The sequence below is a fragment of the Mytilus galloprovincialis genome, chromosome 9 (genome assembly GCF_965363235.1).
Source record: "Mytilus galloprovincialis chromosome 9, xbMytGall1.hap1.1, whole genome shotgun sequence".
Classification (NCBI taxonomy): domain Eukaryota; kingdom Metazoa; phylum Mollusca; class Bivalvia; order Mytilida; family Mytilidae; genus Mytilus; species Mytilus galloprovincialis.
The window spans coordinates 29,399,593-29,422,767 of record NC_134846.1 but is presented as its reverse complement, the minus strand read 5'-3'; the positions used below and the strand labels follow the sequence as shown (position 1 = coordinate 29,422,767).

Genomic DNA, 23,175 nt, shown 5'->3' with positions numbered 1-23,175 from the left:
TTTGCAAGCTAGTGCTTTTACATATTGAAATGTAAAGCTGGAATTGATACAGCTTCACACAGAATTACAAAGAATAATCTTACACAGACATTGCTACTCTGAAACAGATTGAAAATGCTTTTTTATAAACCATTTTATCATATATAGCAAATTAAATCTGAACATATATCAAGGAAGGCGCTTAGAACACGTTATATGTGTACTTTTGTTAGTTTTTATTGTGTATGCAATATTTACCGGCAACTTTTTTTACCCCTAAATGGCACTCAGAATAAAATAGTGTTGAATTCATGATTTAATGATGCAAGGTTCGTTCTTCTTATTTGCGGTTTGAAAGCTTATCTAATTAGGTTTTTAAAATCTAACATTTACGAATGGCTCTATATATATACTACCTTTTATAACATTTTTTTCAACTGTTTTTTTCATATGTAAACATTATATCCTGTTTTTATATACTTATTTTACTTAATTACAAATATGTACGTACTTCAATATTGCACTTTAAGATTGTGTTGCCATGTATTAATTTAGTTAGTAACCTTTTATTTTTAATCTGTGAAAACAAAATAGAAAAATAAAACAATTATGCGATAATTTATTCCAATATCTCATATCCATTTATTTTATTTGTTTTACCAGCAGGCACATGATAAACATAATTATTTAATCAACATAAGTTGCCGGAGTGTCTTTTTTGTACATGGTACATCTAACCACAAGTATTTAGTACGAGAACACAGTCATGTGCTGAATAATTTTCCGAAGAAAATAGTTTATGGCCTTGATAGAACAACGTGTTTCTGCTTTCTTTAAATCTAAACTATTTTCAGTAAAGATTGTTAGAAAACATTGTGACTTACAAAAGGGATTTCAATTTTCCTCAACAGTGTTCCATTTCGCCGGAAGTCACCGCGTGACATTGATTTTTCAAAATTAACAATGTAGTTTTATTATTATGATGTATATCAATGAAATAATAACTAAAATGAGATATTATTAATGCATTGTAGAAAATAATCACACGGGGTTTTCCACTGAGTTGGATAAAGCGAATGCTTATTGATTTCGTGAAAAATTATATTATGTACGCAAAAAAAAATTTAAAATCCATTGGATTTCGAAGAACAATGATAAATCTTGATGTTCATCAAACTTTTTGAGTGCAAGCAGCCGACAACTGCCAGTTTGACATAATTACTGAGACACAGATATTGTCTGTAAAAGGAAGAATGATTGAAAGTTTCTCAGCATGAAATAATTGAAATATTTAAATGTTATAAAAGAAAAAGAAAGAACATTGTTTGATATTTCAAGCAATTTAGAATTGTGAATTATGTATGAATATTTCTCTAATTCGACGTGCATTTTAACCAGTTCATGTTAGTTTGATATTTCCCATTAATTTGTCTCGTGTTTTCCGCTAAGTCCATTGGATGTCCTATACTCGACCTTTTCCCTATATAATAAGAGAAACATATTCTACCTCTTTAGCCCGTTGACAACGATACGTGTAGGTGTGTCCCATTTGTCAATTCAATTTCGGTAAACCTCGCATTTTAATGTTTAGAATTTAACTAGCTCGGGGAGGAAAATATCATCATCAACGAGGTGTTATGGCAAAACTATATGATAATTTGATGATGATTTTTATTAAGAACGGAGGATTTTAAAATGTTCATAAAACATACGGCAAGGTCAAGATCGAAGAATCAGCATATTTTTGTTGACGTGAATATTTTTTCTCTCCAAAATGTCACATGAGCCTTTAAATCTCAACTTCATCAGGTTGATACTGCAAGCCCGGTAACAGAAGAAGTAAAACCAAGCGAGTATCCCTATAAAATAAGGAAAATGTTATCAAACGGTTAAATTGCAGTCATTTCTTCTTTTCAAAATATTGTCATATAACTCCTATTTATAGGCGCTCCCTCGATTTCTCCTCCTCATCCGCAAATCCTCGATCTACTCCAAGTGCGCACTAAGACTTATGTCAAATAAATCTAAATTTGCTTTTGCAGTTTTTATACCAATAATGTATATAAATAAAACAGTATTCAAGAGATAATCATGTATAAGGAGTTCAACGTTCTTGATTAGGTTGCATTTCCTAATTGTATATAAAAGGTTCTTGACTTATTAAACTAATAATACATCGCCCTCGTGTACATTTTTCTCGTCGTTATCGCCCTCTTATGTGTTCATCGTTGTCTGTCTGTGCTTATGCATACTGATTAAATCATTTATTTACATATTAAAATAGATAAACTTATCTATATAGATGAATGAATAATATTTTTGTTTTGGTTGTGTGCAAATTTACCACTGAGTGTACATACACATATGCGTAGAAAAATTCTGATTCTAAATGAATATAGTATTTCTGGTAAAAGATAAAAATCGCAGATGCTTCTGTTGTTTTAAGTCATACATACATTAGGAGGAATATCATAAAAGGTAAGAAACATTCTTTTAAAGAAAACAATCATACCACATCTTCTTTTTTATAAATATACAGTAAGATGCCTTACTGCTTAATTCAGAAGCCACCAACATTTCAATAGGCAATTTTAATACAGTCGGCAACTACCATAGAACAATATTTTCAGATGTGAATAATAATTGTTCTTCTTTTATGGATAATAAAAAAACAGATATCAAATGTATCCCGTTATTTATCTATATTTTTTTTCGGAATACCTACATCGGTTTCCGTTCTTGACAACATATTGGTAACTAGCTTTATGACCATCGTTTCTTAAGGTCTAGAATAAGTAATGCCGTTATTTTGAAGGTCAAGATGCGGGCTCATTAGTAACTAAAAATAACATGTCGATTTGCACGGGCATTTTATTTTTATAAGAATCATATCTACTGTAGTATATTGTTACTTTATTGTAACGTTATTCTTGAATACTGGTCTTAGATATTTGCTTAAGACAGACCTACAGGACAATAAACTACTGTAGTGTTGGTATTTGACGATTTACATGTGCCTGTCTATTATTATAAATCGCAGAAACATAACAGCAATCAGATTTTTATGATTTATTATTCATCTTCATATGTGAAATTGTCATGTTTTGGACGGTTTAAAGAAGTGTGCGAGTTCTTTCTAATTGCTGACCGCTGCCTTTGACCTATAAAATAGATGCTCGCCATCCTTAAAGTTTTAAAAAGCTACATATTTCTGTGAACTATTCTTCCTCAATTGAGTTAATAACTGTATTTCCCCTTAAACCGAGAGATAACAACCTTTACACAGAGAGAATGTCCGTCTCTGACACTTGCTTACATTAGCAATTACGACCAAATGGTCCAATCACTGCTCTATAATATCTGCCTCGACAAGAACAATGTCACCGAGACTACCTTTTAATCCCAGTTATTCTGTTATAATTGAATTTTGTAATAGATATGTCATATTCAGTATATCGAATGTTTGTTTCCCATAACTGATATAGTTTTATGTTTCCCTGAAGAGTTTTGTATCGGATCAATCATGCCTTATAATACTTTATATTTTTTGCTGATTGCGCCATTTGAAGGAAATTATATTTTGTCATTTTTTTTTTTTTTTTTTTTTTTTTGGCTGATTTTGCCTAGCGTACGGAAGTTAATATTTGGCGAATACACGTGTAATGATATGTGGTTATGTCTGTTTTCAGTCATTCCTTTTACGTAATATGAGAAAAAGGTTACATAATGTGCATTTGCTATCATTCATCATTTTGTTTTAACGTGGATAATAGATCTGTTGGCCTACATTTGTGTGAATAAATACTTATTGTGTTGTACATTTATGGGCACGGTAACCAAACTTAAATTGTCCTTGCATAGTGATTACGCAGACGGATCTTTGAGGTTTTATGGTGCATGACGATACCAACTACATTTGTACAAAATGAAATATTTTAAAGACATTTTTATAATTATAGCTGGGTTTTCCCCTTGCTGCAGCTGTTTCCTATTAGATATATAAATAGAGAAAATAAAGTAACATACCTCATGGCATTTTATGCTACTTCACTGTTTGAAAAGGATATATGAGAAGGTAACATTACAGTAAGAAAACAGACACACAATGAATATAAATATAGGGGTAAATTCTGTAAATAAATAAACGTCATCATGGACCGCCCATTTGGGGGAGAGATTTCTGTATAAAACTAAAGCCATGTGCTCTTCTGACTGGTAGATAATGTTTGTAATAAATATTCTTTGATAGATGGATCAAAACTAGAGACGAAAAACTAGGCCATGTGAATGCCCAAAAATGCCGCATGACCCTATGTTTATATTGTTGCAAAAGATAGGGCTACGATGAAATATGCAATTTTCTATTTTCTAAATATAAATCAGGTATAAATATATTTCCAGAGATTCTTTTAATGAATTTACCCCTTTATTGTTTGTGGTACAGAAGATGTAGAAATGATAAAAGATTAAATTGTCAAAACAACAACTAATTGAAACTAAATATACAAACATGTAACTGTCACAATATGTTTTCGTCTTATAATAGTTGATATTATCACAACATATTAGTGTAGCTGAATCACATTCGTTTATGTGTTTTTAGTGTTGCGTAGCTCGTCATATGCTACTATTTCGCCATTCTTTTTAAAGATTTTAGGTATTTTTCATCAGTAAGTAAGTAAGTAAGTAAGTAAGTAAGTAATTTTTTTATTATAGCGACATGTGTAATCACATTTCAGTTTTAAAAGTACAATATATTACATACACAATAAAATACACCCGACCCATTGGGTCTATAAGTCACTTTCAAATCATATAACGTAATTCTTTTATCACGGATTTCAAACAAAATAATGAAAAGTAAAATTAAGCCAAATTCAAAATAATTAATTAGTAGTGAAAAATTCAAACTTATATAAATGAAAAAAAAAATAAGTTATTAGAAGATCGTTTAAGTAAATGTCCAGTTGAATTCATAATAAATAAATATTTATAATAAAGAAACTGGAAATATTCAGATTCACAATGAAGTAAACTTTTTATAATCATCAATAAATTAAAGTTTTCGATAATCAATTAAACTTGTCCGAATACAACTTGACGTCGTTTCCTAATTGCGTCCACCAGACAGTTAGCCGTTTTTCGTGGAAAGTTGATTAAAGTCATATGAAACGAGTGAGTGGTGAAAAATAATGTTTATCCAATTCTTGAACCAATGCATGTATATTTCATAAACGTAGTCCTCTGTGCACGAATTTCTCATTTTTTACGCAAATATATCGTTTAATCGTCAATTTTTTTTTCTCTCTGTCTGTTATGATTTAACAAATATGGCTGCTCATTAAATGCCGTGTTTTGAAGCCGAAGTTTACCGATTGTCACCTTATAGTAAATAAATAACAAAAAGCATGGGTATTGAGCACGTGTTTAACATGTACAATCGGTTAATTGTTTATTTTAATGACAGATCCATGCGTATTGCGACCACCGGATTTATACGAGGAGGGTTACGCTTAGGTCACTATGCATACGGAAAATATGTCGGCGAACCAGGAAGCAATTAAGAATAAGTAAACTTCTTTTAAATGTGGACAAATTAAAGAATTTTCCTCAGAAAAAAGTATATGTTCATAAGTTGTATAATGAAAACTATCCATTTAGTAATAAAAAAACATATGCAAATTTTTTTTAATTTGAGGTTTCTTATGACTTTAAGATATGATCAAGTTTTTCGTCATTGCTCATTTGCAAGTAGTTGACATCTGATATAATGTCTTTGAAATGTTCATTTCTAAGTTTAGTATAAAGCGAACAGCCAAGAACAAAATGTGATTCGTCTTCAATGCAGTTTTCGGTACAAAATTTACAAATGCGTTCCTCTCGTTGTTCACCAATGTACCTTCCGGTCTCTATTCTTAGCGGTAGTATTCCACACCGTAATAATTAATATATTTACTTAATAAATCCACAACTAACATATCTAATTTAGTCACCCTTTATAGTTATATCATAGTTTATAACATTTATACTTATTTTTTACACAATATGCATAAAACAGTTGTGTGGTTAACGGTGAAATCATGCGTATCGACATGCAGATGGAAATGAAATGAACAAGCATTACGCACAAAAAAAACCTCCTACCCCCACCATAAGAATGTCCAATGGTCGTCCCCTTAAACGATTTGACAAACAAACAAACAACGGATTACGATGTCCCTAATAAAATTAATCTATATTAACACTTTCATAGATTTAATAACAACGACTCTGTAGTGTTGTAGATTCTAATGGGTCTCTAAAATAGCCGGACAATTTGTTGTTAAGGTACTCGTGCGCTATGCTCTTATATATCATGCCTCTGAACAAGAACAACAAGTTTTATCTGCCCATGGGCTGTGTTCTCACATATGCCTATGAACTAGGAATCCAGTTGTTTACCTACATGTACCCGCGCGCTGTTTTCTACTTTGTCTCTGAAGTAGAATAAAACAATTGTTTATTTACCCATGCGCTGTGCTGTATTTACGTTTTATTCAGTTTATCTTTGTTTGTTTACATTTTGCAATTGACTTAATAAATGCGTGTAACAATTAATGTATATTGGTTATCACAATCATACTCCTTATGATCTTTAGTATCAACATTCATACTTGTTTATGCATAATAAATGATTCGATTACCCTACGGTCATTTGCCGGACACACACACACATCCTGAGGAATATCATTATATATGTGTTTACTTTGTGACTGTGTCCTTAACTAAACCTACCTGATCACAATTGTTTCAACCTGTCCTCAGTCAGGAATCTGAGGTTCAGTAGGTGTCGTTTGTTTATGTGGTTCAAACGCAATTCTCGTTTTCCGTTTTTCATGTAATAGATTAGACCTTTGGTTTTCCGGTTGAATGGTTTACGCTAGTCATTTTTGGTGGGTCTTTATAGCTTGCTGGTCAGTGTGAGCAAAGGCTCTGTGTTGAAGCTGTACTTTGACCTATAATGGTTTACTTTTATAAACTGTAACTTGGAAGGAGAGTTGTTTCATTGGCACTAATACCACATCATCTTATATCTATTCATTTTATTAGCACATTTAACGAGTTTTAAATATTTTTGTAAAGGTGTTTTTTTCAGCCATGAACCTAGCTTTAATTTTTTTTCAAATTTGTAAAAAACCTACTTGAATGAGAGTTTATGAAACTAGATTTATCTTGGAATATCAAACGGCCAAATCCATTGTACTCATTTAAAAAAAAATCTTTGATATAATAATGATTTCAAAGACTTATGGTTGAAATAAATAAACTTCCTATAAAATTCTGTATATCTTGTAATATAGGGTTATTGCATGAATATTGGGGAATATTGTCCCGAGTAGAATTTTATATTGCACGAGCTTGCGAGTGCAATATATGTTCTACGAGGGACAATATTCCCCAATATTCATGCAATAACCCTTTTATTGTATAGCAATATAATATTTGAAAGTAAAAATTGGTTTAAACTAAGATTTTGTCGTTGATGACGACATGAATTTTGAAGATTTATTGCACTAGTGCAATATTGGAATTTATTGCACGCTAACTTTTGGTTACTTTCTGTGGGAAATATTATATTGCTATGCAATAATATGCCATATTTGAATTTAAGATTCGGCAATTAATAAATCAGCAACAGCACAAAAAATGCGTGTGAACATCAACTGATTAAACAATCATGTACATGGGCGTACATATTTAAATTGCCTTTTTTTCAAAGTATCAGGGGCAATAAGCACCAAGATCGGTCCCAATTTTCACACCCAAAATACAACAAAGTTCCTTCAAAGTCCGATGTTACCAACTAAAATAATCATTGTAAAGTTTGATTTAAGAAAACATGTTATTTTCGGCAAAATATTTTAAACATTTATTAGAAATTAAAAGCAAATTAGAATTAAAGAAGCATCAGTGATCATCTATAAATAAACGAGATATGAACTGTTCCATTGTACATGTATAAATAGGTTACATGGATACAATTTTAAACTAGACAGGGCAATTGACCATCGGTTATAAATAGATATTCGAAGAACATTAAATCACCACACAATTTTTTGTTGCAACTGAAAAATTACCTAATTAAGAAACCATTAGTTTTAGGGCATAATTTTTATCAGTTAACTACTGCCGAACCCTTTAGCGTTGATTGATTGACATAAACATCATCTCATTTACATATCATTAAATAATACTAAGTAGTCCTACGCTATACCTGATAATATATACCTGTAGATTCGTAGGTTAATGATTTAATTAATCATGTTTTTCTGTCAACTCAATCAAACCATATTTACATTACTGTTTAGGGAACATTGATAGAAAATACGTTACTTTATCAATACAAATGGATATGTGAATAGAAAATTTCATTTAATCACTACATAATCGCTGTAATTACATGGATTTCTAACACTTAAGACCGTATCTGTACTGGAGTAGCTTTAACGGTATGTTATTACTTAACTTACGTAACTTTTGCAACATTATGTGCTTTTTATGTTATGGTGGTTGTTTAATTTGTTTTAAGCTATAAAATAGAAGCCTTAGGCATTCGATAGATTTGTTATCTGTCCTCTTAAAAACGAATATATCGGAAAATCATAGGAAATTGTAGCAACACATTCGTAGTTTTATTTATACAATCTGAGTATTTATATATATTTTATTAGCATTATTTTACCATGAAAGAAAGTTGCTGTAATCTTATGCTTGATTAGAGCGCCACTACATTTTGGTTCTATCAAAGAGTGCTTTGATAGATCTGAACTTTGAAATCTAGTTTAAAAAAGTTATACATTATAACAAAGGCATATAATACAATTTTGTATTACATGTCTCCGATTTTAAATAGGATACGTTTTTCTTTTCGCTAAAGGATAAAGTTAAGTACTTTAAACATTGTCAAAGTAGTGATAAAAGGTGTATCTTTCATTATAGAAAATTAAACTCAATTTCTATGTATGATCAACATCTGATTATTCTAAAAGCAACTGATTGTTGTGAACGTATTTGTTTTGATCATGATAACTTACAAGTTGTCGGCGAATTGTCTTTGCATTAATACTAGTTCATTAACACGTTAACGTTTATGTGCACCAAATCCCCTTTCTTCATAAGAAAAGTAATATTTAATTTTGCTAGATGCAAAAATATTTCCCAATAACAAAACACAAACGTATAAAAAAAGGTTAGATTCAAAAGGCGACAAAACGAAATAAAAGAGCCGGAAAAATCAGATCACAAAACACTTAGAAGATTTAGCAACACGAGACGAACCACTAAAACTACATAAATGAAAGTGCTTTAGAAGGGCAAACAGTGTCTGCTCGATTACTGGCAATCGCTGCGTTGTCAATTTCAGGTAAAAATCCGGAAATAAGTCGCTTTATACATGTAACAGTCCAAAATATATACTCCACTTAGGAATCAGCTGTGGGAGCTGATCTTTCTTCTCAATTTGTATAACCTTCCTTTGAACAGTGGTAACATTTCATTCTAAAAGAAAACTGTTGTACTGAGCTTTTTGGAATCTTGTAGGGGGAAAAGGAGTGGGACGGCTAAAACCCAAAGCAGAGATACCTAACCATTTGTCATATACATATGTGGTACACTTATGTACTGAGCTTGCAAATCCTGGGGCTTACAATCCACAAGCAGAGCAACCAAAGCACTAGTCACATATGTGATACAAAACTAAAATAAAACGACACCTGTTCTTGAATACCCCTAAACAATAGTATAAACTGGCAAGACTGCAACAAACCAGATTTATTGCGTCATTTTACGTGTGATGACACAATGTCAAACTGTTTAACAAATGTTTTCATGTTATAACAGTCATTAATATCATTGATGTTGTACCATAACGCGATCAGTAGTTTTAGTGTCAAAAAAGTTATTTTTAAACGTTTAGTTCTTCATGGGCGAATCCAGCCATTTTTAAAAGGGGTTTCCAACCCAGGAGAAAGGGATTGTTCCAACAATGTGTCCCCATTTAAATTCATTGTTCGTCTCTCCAAAAAAGAAGAGGTTCCAACCCCCGGAACCCCAACCCTGGATCCACCACTGTTCTTCTATGAAGGTACGGCATGATTTTATTTACCTTGGTGATATCTATAACAATATTTATACCTGTACTATGTATGTAACTAATGCAAATGTTTGAATATGTAAAGGTCTTCTTTGAACTTTTAAAGAAAAGGGGAAGGATACCAATTGAATTCTGTTGAAATATCACATTCTTCTGTTACGATAAAGTGGTATGCATCTATTTTTGGAAGTTGTTTATTATCTGTTTCCTTTTCTGCACTTGGACATGAACTTATGTTACATGTAGCCTCATACATCAACACACGTAATCGGGTTTTTTCTTCTTTCCTTTAAAGTCCAAAACACTTCGTCATTTTACACGTACATGTAGAAATAGCTTGTTTTGCCACGGTAAGACGCTCAATTGTTAAGGAAACCATAAATCCTGTATAATTTGTCACCTGCATGTTTTTTTATCTTTATGTACCGATAAGAAGTATATCCGACATGTTTGATACCGATAATGGTTACATACTTAGTATTCATAAATGTTTGGTGCATTGTTCCGATCGGTAATAATTGTGTTGGTATATATTAGTAATTAACCAAATACTTTTGGGTACCTACTAGTAATTTATTAAATACTTTATGAAACCGATAAGTAAGATGTATACCAAATATTAAAAATGCATTCATGTTCGTGCTTTGATTTTTCATATTGGTTAAATCTGCATTACGGTAGTATTTCTCCAAATGCATTGTGACAAAATATGCATTAATATTTTAAAAATAGGACATATCTTTCTCAAACCCATAAAGATATTTGACGGTTATATAATAACTGTAACATAAAATTTCTCTTTGATCATATTGATGATATTATCATAGTTTTACTAGTATATATTGTATCAATTGTGTCCTTCCGACCTTAGCTATATTAAAGAAGTATTAATGTTTATCAAAACAAATACAATAATGGTATATAGCTATAAAAATGACATAAAATAGTTGAGAATTGTATATTCTTTCTAACGTCTTACGCCTACTTATATTGGCGGAAGATTTTAAGATGATTCAACGCTGACCAACTCTTTACCCAATTTAATTTCCTGGCTCTACATTCATCGAAATGTACTAAATATGTCATGACCTATAGCATACTTAGGGTGCATTTATTTCTAACTCAAACGATGCAAACGACTAAACGCGCACATGTTTTGATCATTTGTTTCTAACGCCCTGGTCACAACGAACCCACGACACATCTATGCAGTGCTACGACATGAAATTTGGTCAAATCGCGGGTAATTGATGATGGTCGTAAAACAGTCGCACAACAGTCGCACGATATTTTGAGCATAGTGGCGCTGTCGTGTGTCGTGGGACGAAAATTGGACATGCACCATTTTTGCACCATTTTTGCTCTACAATTTTTTGTCGTGTCATTGTCTTGTGGTTGTCGTGAGAGTGTTTTACACCAGTCGTGCGACTGTCGTGCGATAAATACATTGTCGTGGGTACTAACATAAACCATTTTAACAAAACAATCGTAGGGCTGTTGCACGACAGTCGTCCAACAATCTCATGACCGTTGCAAGACACTCGTGAAACAGTCGCACGATTGTCTGCCTTTCGTACGATTCTCACACAACATTGATTGTCTGTCGCACGACAGTGGTACGCTCGTCGTACAACATATTTTCGTTTTATTTAGAAGAATACAATTCGACGGGAATGAATATTTGTCAACAGTTTTCGAATCATCATATGTTTCAGCTTGTGGTAGGGGGTCCTCTGTCTGGTCAACATAATCCACGTGCGCTACCACCTTTCTTTTGTTAATTTTTCTTTTCGGGGGCATTCTGGTTTAAACTCGCTAAACAATTATAATATAAACTATATAAACTAATACAAAAGACGTCGTTTACTTAGACCGAACCTTTAATGACATTGAACAATATTGAAAGCAAATGGCGAAGGGTACGCAACAAGTTTTTATCGACCTTGTCTGGCTATACAGCCCTTGCACGGTCGGTAGGGCACGCAATAAATCGGCCCTTCTTTATATACTAGTAGTTTGAAGTGAAACGCACGAGTGACCCACGACTGTTGTGGGACAGTCGTACGAAAGTACCACGACAGTAACACGCGCATCCCATGACATAAAAACCTGAAAAATAGCCCCAAACAACTCAAGATTGTCGTACGACTGTCGCACGACCGACTTGCGACAAACCCACGACTGTACAATTACACATTTTTTATTCTTTCGTGTACCCCTCGTGGAACCATCGTGGACATGTCATAACTCATGTGACCACTCGAAATATTTTAAAAATATTTTGCACAACAGTGCCACGACAACTATTTTATAGATCCTCCACGACAAAACATCGTACGATCTGTTGTGACCGGGGCTTTACATACGTTTGCAAAGTTTACATAAACTTTGACAAACTATGCACTCGCTAAAGATGCAGTTTTTCGTTCGTCGTTTGTTAGTACAAACGCAGCATTTGTTTCTAACTTGAACTTAATTAAACGATATATTTTTTCTACTTTTGTAAAATGTTTGTTTACCAACAACATGTGCATGCATTATTGAAAGTTCAAACAGGGTCAGTAAAGACTTATTAAACGTTGTATTTCTTTCTACTTTCATAGCGTTTACAAAACTACAACACACGCAACACAACGTTTACAAAATTTTAGTTAGAAAGAAATGCAGCCATTGTTTGTCCTATTTTGTTCAGACAAATTTCCCAGAGAAAACATACAATTTTAGTCTTTCATAAAATATTAAATACAGTTATTATATTTGTTTCCTTTAATTACATGTACAAAGCAGATTCACGAATTGGGTCCAAGAAATAAATCATACTTTGTAACAAAAACACTCAGATTCAAGCAAAAGTACTTCGAAAATTAAATATCTCATATTTTATTTTTACAAGTGTTTTTTCGTTTTCATGCCTGTTATTGTTGTTGCCTGCGGATTTTGTCTCTTTCGGAATTTTCGGTCTCTTACTGACCCTTTATGCGTTGCAATTTTTTGTGTTTTATAAATTTCGAACCTTTTTTCAGTATTAAACTAGATAATAGTTATGTTTCTGTTATCCATTCCAGACCTTGCTTAATTGATATCGTAACTTTTTCCTTGAACCTCTGTTTCTAAGAAATATCCTACTGATTTTGGTTAGGATTGATTTCACATTTTTTTTTTTTATTTTATTTTTTATAATTTTTTGCTGTGTATTAAAGTTAATCTTTTCACCGAATCACCTCGGCTGTCTCGTCGTGGGTCCATGTTGGTCTATTAGTACGATCAACGGTTGGGTAAATCAAAGACATGTAAAAATAGCATTTGTGGCTTATCCGCTACACAGGCAAAATTTGCTCACGTGAATTTCATATGAATCTCACATGAATTTTTCACATGAAAAATTTTACGTCAGATTCACCTCAAACGAGTTTATAGATCTATGTGAAACTCACGTGAACATTTCCATGTGAATTTCACGTGAATTGAGATTCACATGAATTTCACATGAACTTTTCAACAAAAAAATTGGAATTTATCATGATTTTACTTAAATTTGAAAATTTAGATGTTGTTTGAATTACTTTATTTTTTAAAAAATTAATGTGAATTTCACGGGAATCAAATTCATGTGATTGTCACGTGAATTTCACGTGAATTTCACATGAAATTGAGGTGATTAAACTCACATAAACATATTTTATGTGAGTTTCACGTATAAGCTCGTTTGAGGTGAAATTCACGTGAAATTAATGTGAATGAAATTTGCATGTGTATGTGTTCAAGGAGTAAGAGAAATGAATAGTCAGATCGAAGTAGGAATAATATGAGTATAAGGTCACACCGTTTCATGTGAACTGTTACCTTACGAATAAGTACGTTAAAAATCTGAATCAGGGTGTCCTTAATCAAGGTTCGTATTGATTTCCTTTGTAATATTTCCCGCTGGACATTAGTCCATCCATGTATCGTTTCATCTTCTTTCCGACAAAATATAAACATATTGAAGTACCAGTGAAGTCTGCCCCTGTTAGTGAAGAAAATATACTACATTCAGAAGAATTGCTACTGGGCTTTATCGTCTATTAAATCAGTAAATAGAGATGTTCATTTAAAGAGATATAATAAATGTTCGATGTGACTTTGCTGTTAATATTATAGAAACTATTTAGGACAAAACAAAAAACAATTTTGTTGTCATGATTGTCTTTCTGCTCAACGCCCTATATTTAACAAGAATATTTGATTTATTATACACGGCTCTTCCCGAAATGATTCATGGATTACACAACTTTTTCATTAATATATTCTCGTCAAATATTTGTAAAATATAGATATAAATTCTCTATTATACCATTAACCTACCTTAATTAGAATATACTTTCTTATACATCATGGTAAATCTTTAAAAAAAAAAACTCTTTCTTGTATGTACACATACTAGTATAAAGAACAAAACAGTAACGAAGCGTTAATTTGACGGGGAAAAATCAAATACTTCCGAAAAATTAAAAAAAATCAACATAGTTACATCTATTCATAGAAGTCATAGTTATCATAACGTATGGGTTTCATTTTAGGCTCTTATTTTCATATGATATTAAGGCTTGACAGGTTTTTCTAAAATAACTATATTAATAACTAGGAATTTAAGACGAAGAACAGAGTTGTTCTTTGATTGATAGGTTGATCATTTCATTTATCGGACCACAGATGAATTATCACGTTGTGATTGGTTATATGCCGTCACGTGGTGACCCCCTATGAGACCGTATGGGATTAGTAAGTTTCATATGGGGTTCATGACGCGTTAATGGCGACGTCATCTATTAATGTTGTTGTGTTTCATTGTTTATTTTTCAACAAAACGCCGCAGAAAAAGTCCAGCGTCCGATAAATTCGTTATACGGTTAACTACTGACCCCCTACGGATCCATAGAGGGTGAATAAAATTCATAGGGGACTCGGCCTCCGGCCTCACCCCTATGGATTTTACTAACCCTCTATGGATCCGTATGGGGTCAGTAGCGAACCATATAACTTATAATATACTGTAGGTAGGTAGCAAGTTCACACACATGTATGTAAACGGACACATTGAAAATCTGCTCTTAATCCCCAAACCCCATTCAACATTTTCGATTTCATTTTCAAATCAGTCTCTTAACTTTAAAAGTTTTAACTAAAACACTCGAACCGTATTAGAATGGCTACATCAGCATACATTTTGTACATTTGTTTATAGAGGCTATCTTCAATGAAGTTTAAGGACCAACATACTTGTTTTCATATTTGTTTTCTTAGACATCGGAATTGAACTGTCACTGTGATAAATCTTTTGTGCTTTAAACTGATAATAACTTGTCTGAAAGTAGATATGTTATGGCGTTGCCAGTCAAATAATATCTAAAACGAGTCCGAAGAGATTAAATATTTGTTTCAATTGGCATCTGACATTACTTTGACCGTTAAAATGTAAATATCATCAGCAAATAGTGACCATTCATTCGGACTTCGTATTTATACCCCAGTCAATGCTACAGGGGTTATATAGGTATGAATGACTCTCTTAAGATTTGCTTTGTTATTCTTGGCATTAAATAAGCTTTCAAATTATCATATATGATATACGTGTTGACAAACATTTGAATGGCCTCGGTATTTTAGGAAATCATTGAGACTCTACCGAATTTCGCTATCAGTCATGACGATAGCATGCTGAAAATATTGTAATGATGAATTAAACTATGTTGGCCCACTTTGAATACCATGTCAATTGATTAAAGTCATAAAGCATGTTTGTGAAATAGGTAAACACTGGAATGTGTCAATTTTGAAATGATTGATTTACTTATCATACATGTCTTAATAAATTCTGAAACTTTGGAAGCAAATCAAACTCTGAATTATATACATATAATTGTATAATTCACTACAAAATATAATAATTGACTAGGGAAGTAAATTTTAATTTTAATTGATCAACTTCCGTCAAAAGATTTTATGAATATTGCATGAAATATATATATCATAATTATTCATTTGATATTGCCTGTCTGTATGTCTGTCTGTCTAACTGATTGTCCATTATGTATAGCTGTCTGCTCGTCATATGACTATCTACTGTCAAAATATCTTTGAAGTTATAAAATTACTATGTCCAAACAATCAGCAGTGTTTCCATAACTAAACTGAGAAATGTCAAAGAGAGATGAAACATACCAAAGAAATAATATTCAAACTTAAAGTTGAAAACAATAAAAATAACAATGTCATGGCATTAAAAATAAAAACGATCAAAAGACTAACAGCATGCATATTTAAACACAAAATAATAAACTAAAGACTAAGCAACAGGAACCATACATGTATGTAACAAACCGTGGGTTTAGATTAGTTTAGTTTAAACAGTATTTTATTCAAATAAATTGAGTTGGATTGGGGTGGATTTCAAAAAAGACGTAGAAAAGCCAAAGGTTGTATGTATGTACCGAATCAAGCAAATTAGCCAATGTCTCGGGCTAAGACTAAACTTTCTTTACTTATTGTCAATTGTGTTTGTGTTTTTTCTTTTCTTTTTCTTAAGCGGGTTTGGCTCTGGTGATTGATGTGGTATGTATTGTATATGATCTAGTGTCTTTCATAATTGATTTTGATTTTGTGATTTTTTTCATATATATCTATTATCCGAATATATTTACAATTACAAAACCTATTTAATAATATGTGTAAATTTATTCTTGTAATTAATGTCATATTCAGATGTTTTGGTTGACACAAAATGCCGGAAAAGAATTCTTAAAGACTTCCTTCCAGTGAATGGAATATTAATGAAAGAATTAGATAACACTATTAAGGCGTCAATGAACTTGTATATGTATCTTGAAATATCCGCTATCAGCAATATAAAAAATGATAACCAGAAAACATTTGAGCGGCATTTTATGGACAAAGAACATAACATTCGTTAAAACCAACAAAAAAATCCATTTTTCTCATGTACCATTATAAAGATTTATAAAGATGAATTTGTTGTTTACAGTATTGCTGGTTTCTGCAAACCGGAAGTAACTGATTTCATTAATATTGATGGGTATTGAAACAAAAGCCTTCTTTCAAAGAAAACACCGTCTAATTGCATACTTACAATTGATCCACACGATTTACTAGTTTTAGATGAGTAAATAATGTCATCCCGATAAACATTAGTCAAGGTTTACTTATTTGCATTTTCACATAAAATACTTTTATTTTTCCTGACACAAGCCGATTTAATTAGTAATCAAAGTTTTTAATGTCACGTTTTGCATTTTGATGACAACATTCAAACATACTATAGACGATTGATTTATAATGATTAGGATTTTATCATCTCAAATCTCCGTTTTATAATATGACAAGTATAAATGTATGCTTGAGCTGCAAGTTCCAGCAGACGTTCGATTGAGGCGGGAAGATATCGTGTATCAGGTTGATAAAGTGATAATATCGGGTGGTAATATTTTCTCATGCGAAGTCTCCCACAACTAATTTAACTTTTGCATCAAGATTGAGTGATTTCTCTCTTTATCAAATACAGAGGCGATAATGCATTACATCATATCAGGGAAAATTAAAGACTAAATCAAACGCAGGGGCGATGGCATTGTCTCTGATGGGATCATTTTCAACTGGGCATTTCCCTCTGAATAGATGTACTTTATAAAACTCTTAAATTCTATTTTCTTCGGAAATTAAAATTATTTAATTTTCTCAAGCACCGTATATACGTGTATGGTACCAATTTTAAGTAAAGTGATGCGTACAAACCGTTAGAACATTTGCACTTCGTTAGACATTTAAATTTGTTGTTAATTAACCTTAACCCACGACATCCACGAAAAATTAACATACCACAATGATAAATCCACAGTAATTGACTTTCATTCATTACACATGAGCTGCATTCGTGCAGGTGAACTGTTTGACAATTACGTCATCATTTTTTTTTTTTTTTTTTTGATTTATTTAGCAATGCAAAGCACAATTCTCGTTAACATAAAATGAAAAGCCATAGAAAAGTGTTCCTCTGAGAATTGCCACTCTAAACAAATAATCTTTTTCCCATAAGATCTCGTTTATTTCTATCTTCTTTAGAATCGTATTCCTCAGACAATTGCCCCTCCAGACAATTGATTGTTGGTGTAGATACATGGTATAAAAAGTAAAAAAAAGTCGTCGATGTAGTATATACATTAGTAAAATCGAAAAGAAATAGTTTTAGAATTTTGTGTTGATGGCATATTCTCAGTTGCCAGTATCAAAACTAAACTTAGAACTGAACATTAAGTGTAGGTTATTGTAAAAGACCGTATTTTGACCTAAATATCATTGGTTTTTGTGGATGTTGTGTAACTATTTCAATGGCCTCCATTTTGTTCATATATCTTCGTTGTTTTCTACTGTCTGTCTCTTTAGTCTAGTTTATAAGTGTAAACTGGAAAATCTAGACCCATTCCTATTCGATGGATTTGGTTTTCTTCACATCAATTCTGGATTTTTGCAATCTTATTTCTGTCCTAAGGAAACTATTCTTCCAGACTTATACAACAGACACATATCTTATCGTCAACATTGTCTTCTTATGAGATTGAAAGGAGAAAAAAACGAATAGCCATTAATCTTCTTACAGTTTTTATCAGATGAAATGGAAAAACTGTGTAGTAAATATTTGATTGTAATTCTAGACAAGTACCAAGGGCAAAGCAGCGGTCACGTCATGATTCTTTAGATATATATAGATTATACTGTGAATATAGACTTTGTGTTAGATAACATGCGGAGAAGAAGCACGACAGCCCTAACATTTCTATTTCCTAAAACATTTAATAAGAGTTATCCCCTCATACTTTATTTGAAAATTTTAAGATCTACGTTTTTTTTTTATGAAAACATAAGAGTGTTTTCCCCTAAATTATCTTTATGCAATATAAGAACTTGCACTACCTGTAGGTTGAAAATAAGCCCGAGGTCATGGACTTGTTATTATAATTCTTTTATATTGTGCGAAGCAATAAAATTTCGGCAACTAAAACATATTTCTGCCACATATTTACATCACTACAAACTGCTTAATTTTCAAATAAATGTTGACAACTTGTTCAATGTTTCAGAGAAATACTCATACCTTAAATATGGCAGCATTGATGACGCACAAGTTTTTCTCTCCATATTTTCTTCGTTTTTGATTTGGTTTGTTTAGCTTTTTTCAAAAGATATAAAATCATGGTTGTTTTTAAATCTATAATACGACAAACATTTTGTTGGTTACGTCCACATATTGTCTGACTTTCGCTTGAATTAAATAAAAATGCATTTAGCTAAATTAAATGTTTGTAAGTTTTTTATTTAGGCATTTAAAGAGTTGGTTTTCCTTTAAAATGCTTAATACGTTGAGTACACTCGTACTAATTTTTCATATATAAAAAGTTCTGTAATTTTAACAGTCATAACGAAATCAGCAGATGTCGATGAGAGATTCTTACCCTTTAACACATACATAGATAAACAGATTTAATACTGCTGAATCAGAATATACTGTTATGATGATAACATTTGTAACACCAAATTCATGTCGACGCGATTAATATCCAATATATTATTAACAAGATTAACATCACACATATTGTGTTGGCTAGATTAACATCACACATAAAGTGTTGGCTAGATTAACATCAAATATACTGTTAACAAGTTAACTAATATATCTTTTTGGTTCAAGTTTGATGAATTTGTAACAAACGTTATCAAACACCTACATGTAACCCAATCAGTTCTTTTATCAGTATGTAAAATCTGAGAGAAACGTCTTTTATCTTCTTTAATCAACTGTTTAGTATTCTATCTGATGAGATAGAAACCTTTGAGTCAATCCTTCGTGTTTTATCAGGAATAAAAATACAACAACTGTGTTACGGTTCCGATTTTGCTATGTTATTGCATCGTTAGCAAAGATATAAATTGGGTACTGTATCTTTACAAGACACGTGGTAGAAATTTATTTTTTAATATGAAATTTCTATTATTGAAAAATAAATAAACAAAAAATCAAGTTCTCTTGTCAATTTTAAGTTTTTAAAACTATTTAAAGTATTTTGTGTGGTTGACATTTGTAAAATGAAAGATATATAGCATTGGTTGACTGATTGATTGATTTATGGCTGATTAATGTCAATCAGCAAATATCACATGAGTACTCATGGCGGTAACGTCTAATTGTGGTACAAGACCATACACTTGCCCTGATTTGTACCACACGGAAGTCGGATTCTACATACTCAGTACAATGGTAACAATTCCCGTAAAAGTATGCCGTCCTACTATGATAAATTCCGATCAGTAATTATGCTTACTCCTAATTGTCGAGGAAGAGCAAATGCGCATTTTAAAGTGTCATATTAATCAAGGTGATCGACCATGTACTGGAGACAAACATGCTACCAAGAGACAGACCGTTGATGCTGAAATTTAGTACTGATGTCGAATATCTGTTATAAATCATTCATAAAAAACGTTTATTAAAACATTTAACTAATAATTTCAACTGTCAGCTTATGTGCCTTTTAAAATTCTTGAAATAGTCCCCCACTTACATTTCAAAACGCCTATGCAGTTTAGATAAAAGACTACGTGTTTCTTATAAATTGTAAATTTGACATACGTTGCGTAATGATCGAGACACTTAGTGTTGTAATTTTCATGTAAAGAGTCAATCAGTACCGTAAGTCAGCTGTCTTGTACATTTTATTCTCAAAGGTTAATAATCTGTCAATCTTCTTTGTAATTAGTATGAATGAAATACCAGTGCACAAAAGAAACATTGTCACGGACCTAAACAAAACCACGTATCTGAATACCTAGACTCGTGTTATGCATAACGAAAAAGACACTTTTACTACAGTGTCAATAAAAATCGAACTAAGATTTGGATTTTGAAAACGAAACCATCTTGCTATAGTAAACGTTAAAACATAGTTTTACAGTTGGCACATTCAATATTTTAACAAAATGCAATGAAATGAGCTAGTTGATTACTTTTAAATAGAGTGAAGAGTGAAGGTATCAATGGGAAAGGGGGAATTAATATCTGGGGTGGCAAAAGGACAGACAAAACTTTAACCCAATTCAAATGTATAACAGACCATTCAATCTACAAAATAAAAATAAAGCATGCTCTGTCAGCTGGCTTTTCTTGTTTCGTTTCCTGACAATCATGCCCTGTCTGATTTTTCCCCTTGATTCGTTTTCTTGCCTTCTTGATTCGTGTTTTAACCAGAATGCCCTGTCAAGCTTTTCTTGTTTCGTTTTTAAATAATCATGACCTGTCAGGCTATTCTTATTAAGTTTTTAACCACCTTGCCCTGTCAGTCTTTTCTTGTTTCGTTTTCTAACCATCATGCCCTGTCAAGCTTTTCTTGTTTCGTTTTCTACCAATCATACTCTGTAAGGCTTTTCTTATTTGCCTCAATTTATATATATTTTGTACCCAATCAACCTTTCAAATATTTTCAAAATGACACAGACATTTATACCTATTAGTGTATTGTCTTAACGTCTTTAAAGCCATGTTATTTGATTTTAAAGGAGTAATCGTGAACTGCAAAATAACAAGGACTACTTTAGAAGCCATGCATGTCAACAATGTCATTGTTTTTATTCTCTAAGAGTACTTGTAACGAGTAAATGAATTATTTCTGTGAGATGTACACATTAGTTTAAAACTATTACGAAGAAATGAAACAATCCGTGAGTAGATTATCTGGTATTGTGACCTTTATAAATTAAATTGTATTGAAACCATTTCCATCAAGAGTTTTTTTTATAAATTTAGATTAATATTTGCAAATTGAACAATTCTTGAAATGACTTCCATTAGAAAAACACAACGGAAGATTACACAATTTATCATTGTTTCAGCGCAAGTGATCTCCAAAATATTGTTAATCGTCAACATTAATCCATCAAAATGTGCCATTCTGTCAACATTATAAAAATCTTGATATTTTACATTTACTAAACTTAAGCATGGAAAACTGTATCCAGTATTTAAAAAGACATCTTCAGAAAAATATTCACTCCAATTTACCATTTAGTCTTTGTTCCAGTTTATTTTTGAATAATTCATCAAAAGTGTGTTAGAGTCGATCAAGTAATTCGGTCGAATTGAAATTTTTTCAACTTTAAAAATCATTCCTTATTTTAGTCAATGCCGCTAAAAGGACTGTAATTAGTCAACAACAATTACATTTTTAATTATACAACCAAATAGAATTATTATATACTGCCCTTTTAATGTTAAGAAGTTTCTTTGATAGAGGCTTCCTGCTAATAAGGACGCTTTTGAACCAATGTTTCCTAATGATAAATTTGATGAGTAGGTTGTCATGATATATGCCCCTATTTAATGCGTTTTGTATTACATGTCGTTGTTTTCATGGTAGGATTTTGTGGAGTATCGTTTTACTTCTCAATGAATGTCTTTCAGCTGGTCGCAGTGTAGTCTGATTTCCCTTTTGTTTATTCTCATGCATAATTTATAGAACGACACAGCAGGAAAAATTTCATGACCTCACAAAAAAGCAGGGTTTAACGAAAATGCTTCGATTTAATTCATGATAATGTGCTTGTTTTAGCACATTTCAAAGAAGAGGACTGGAGATAACTAATTGAATAGTTTTCATTCTGGCACAGTCTCCTTTTTGGTTGTACATAATTGGCCGTTTCAGAATCTAAAGCACCATGGGTAATTTTATTGTTCGTACCCCAAAGTGAAAATAACGTTACGTCATTGGTTGAATTTCCATTGTTTATAACGTTTTAAACCAATCAAAACGCTTTGGTGTACGCTTTTGAAAATATTACCCAGGATGCATTAGAATATCATTTTACATTTATACTTTACACTTCATGTTACTATTTTGAACTGTGTGCGGTTAGATAAATCACTTTGATTCCTGTTCGATAGATAAATTTGACGGACTATGTTTAATGTTTTATTTCGAAATGTTGAATTGATCCAAGACTATTTAGTCGATAAAACAATAGGA

At 31.9% G+C, this 23,175-nt stretch overlaps 1 protein-coding gene across 10 annotated transcripts in view; it reads left to right on the top strand.

Annotated features, from left to right (window-relative positions):
* The window catches only part of LOC143044761 (FMRFamide receptor-like), a 79,933-nt gene that overhangs the window by 40,577 nt on the left and 16,181 nt on the right, over positions 1-23,175 (top strand). For 2 of the 10 annotated variants that reach the window (XM_076216914.1, XM_076216922.1), the window contains exon 1: positions 2,316-2,457. The exons of 6 other annotated variants lie outside the window; for them this stretch is intronic. The gene's annotated coding sequence lies outside the window, so the exon portion shown is untranslated. Of the gene's footprint in view, positions 1-2,315; positions 2,458-8,300; positions 8,469-9,927; positions 10,103-23,175 lie in introns of those variants that run through there. 2 more of the 10 variants (XM_076216913.1, XM_076216917.1) reach the window with 2 other exon arrangements.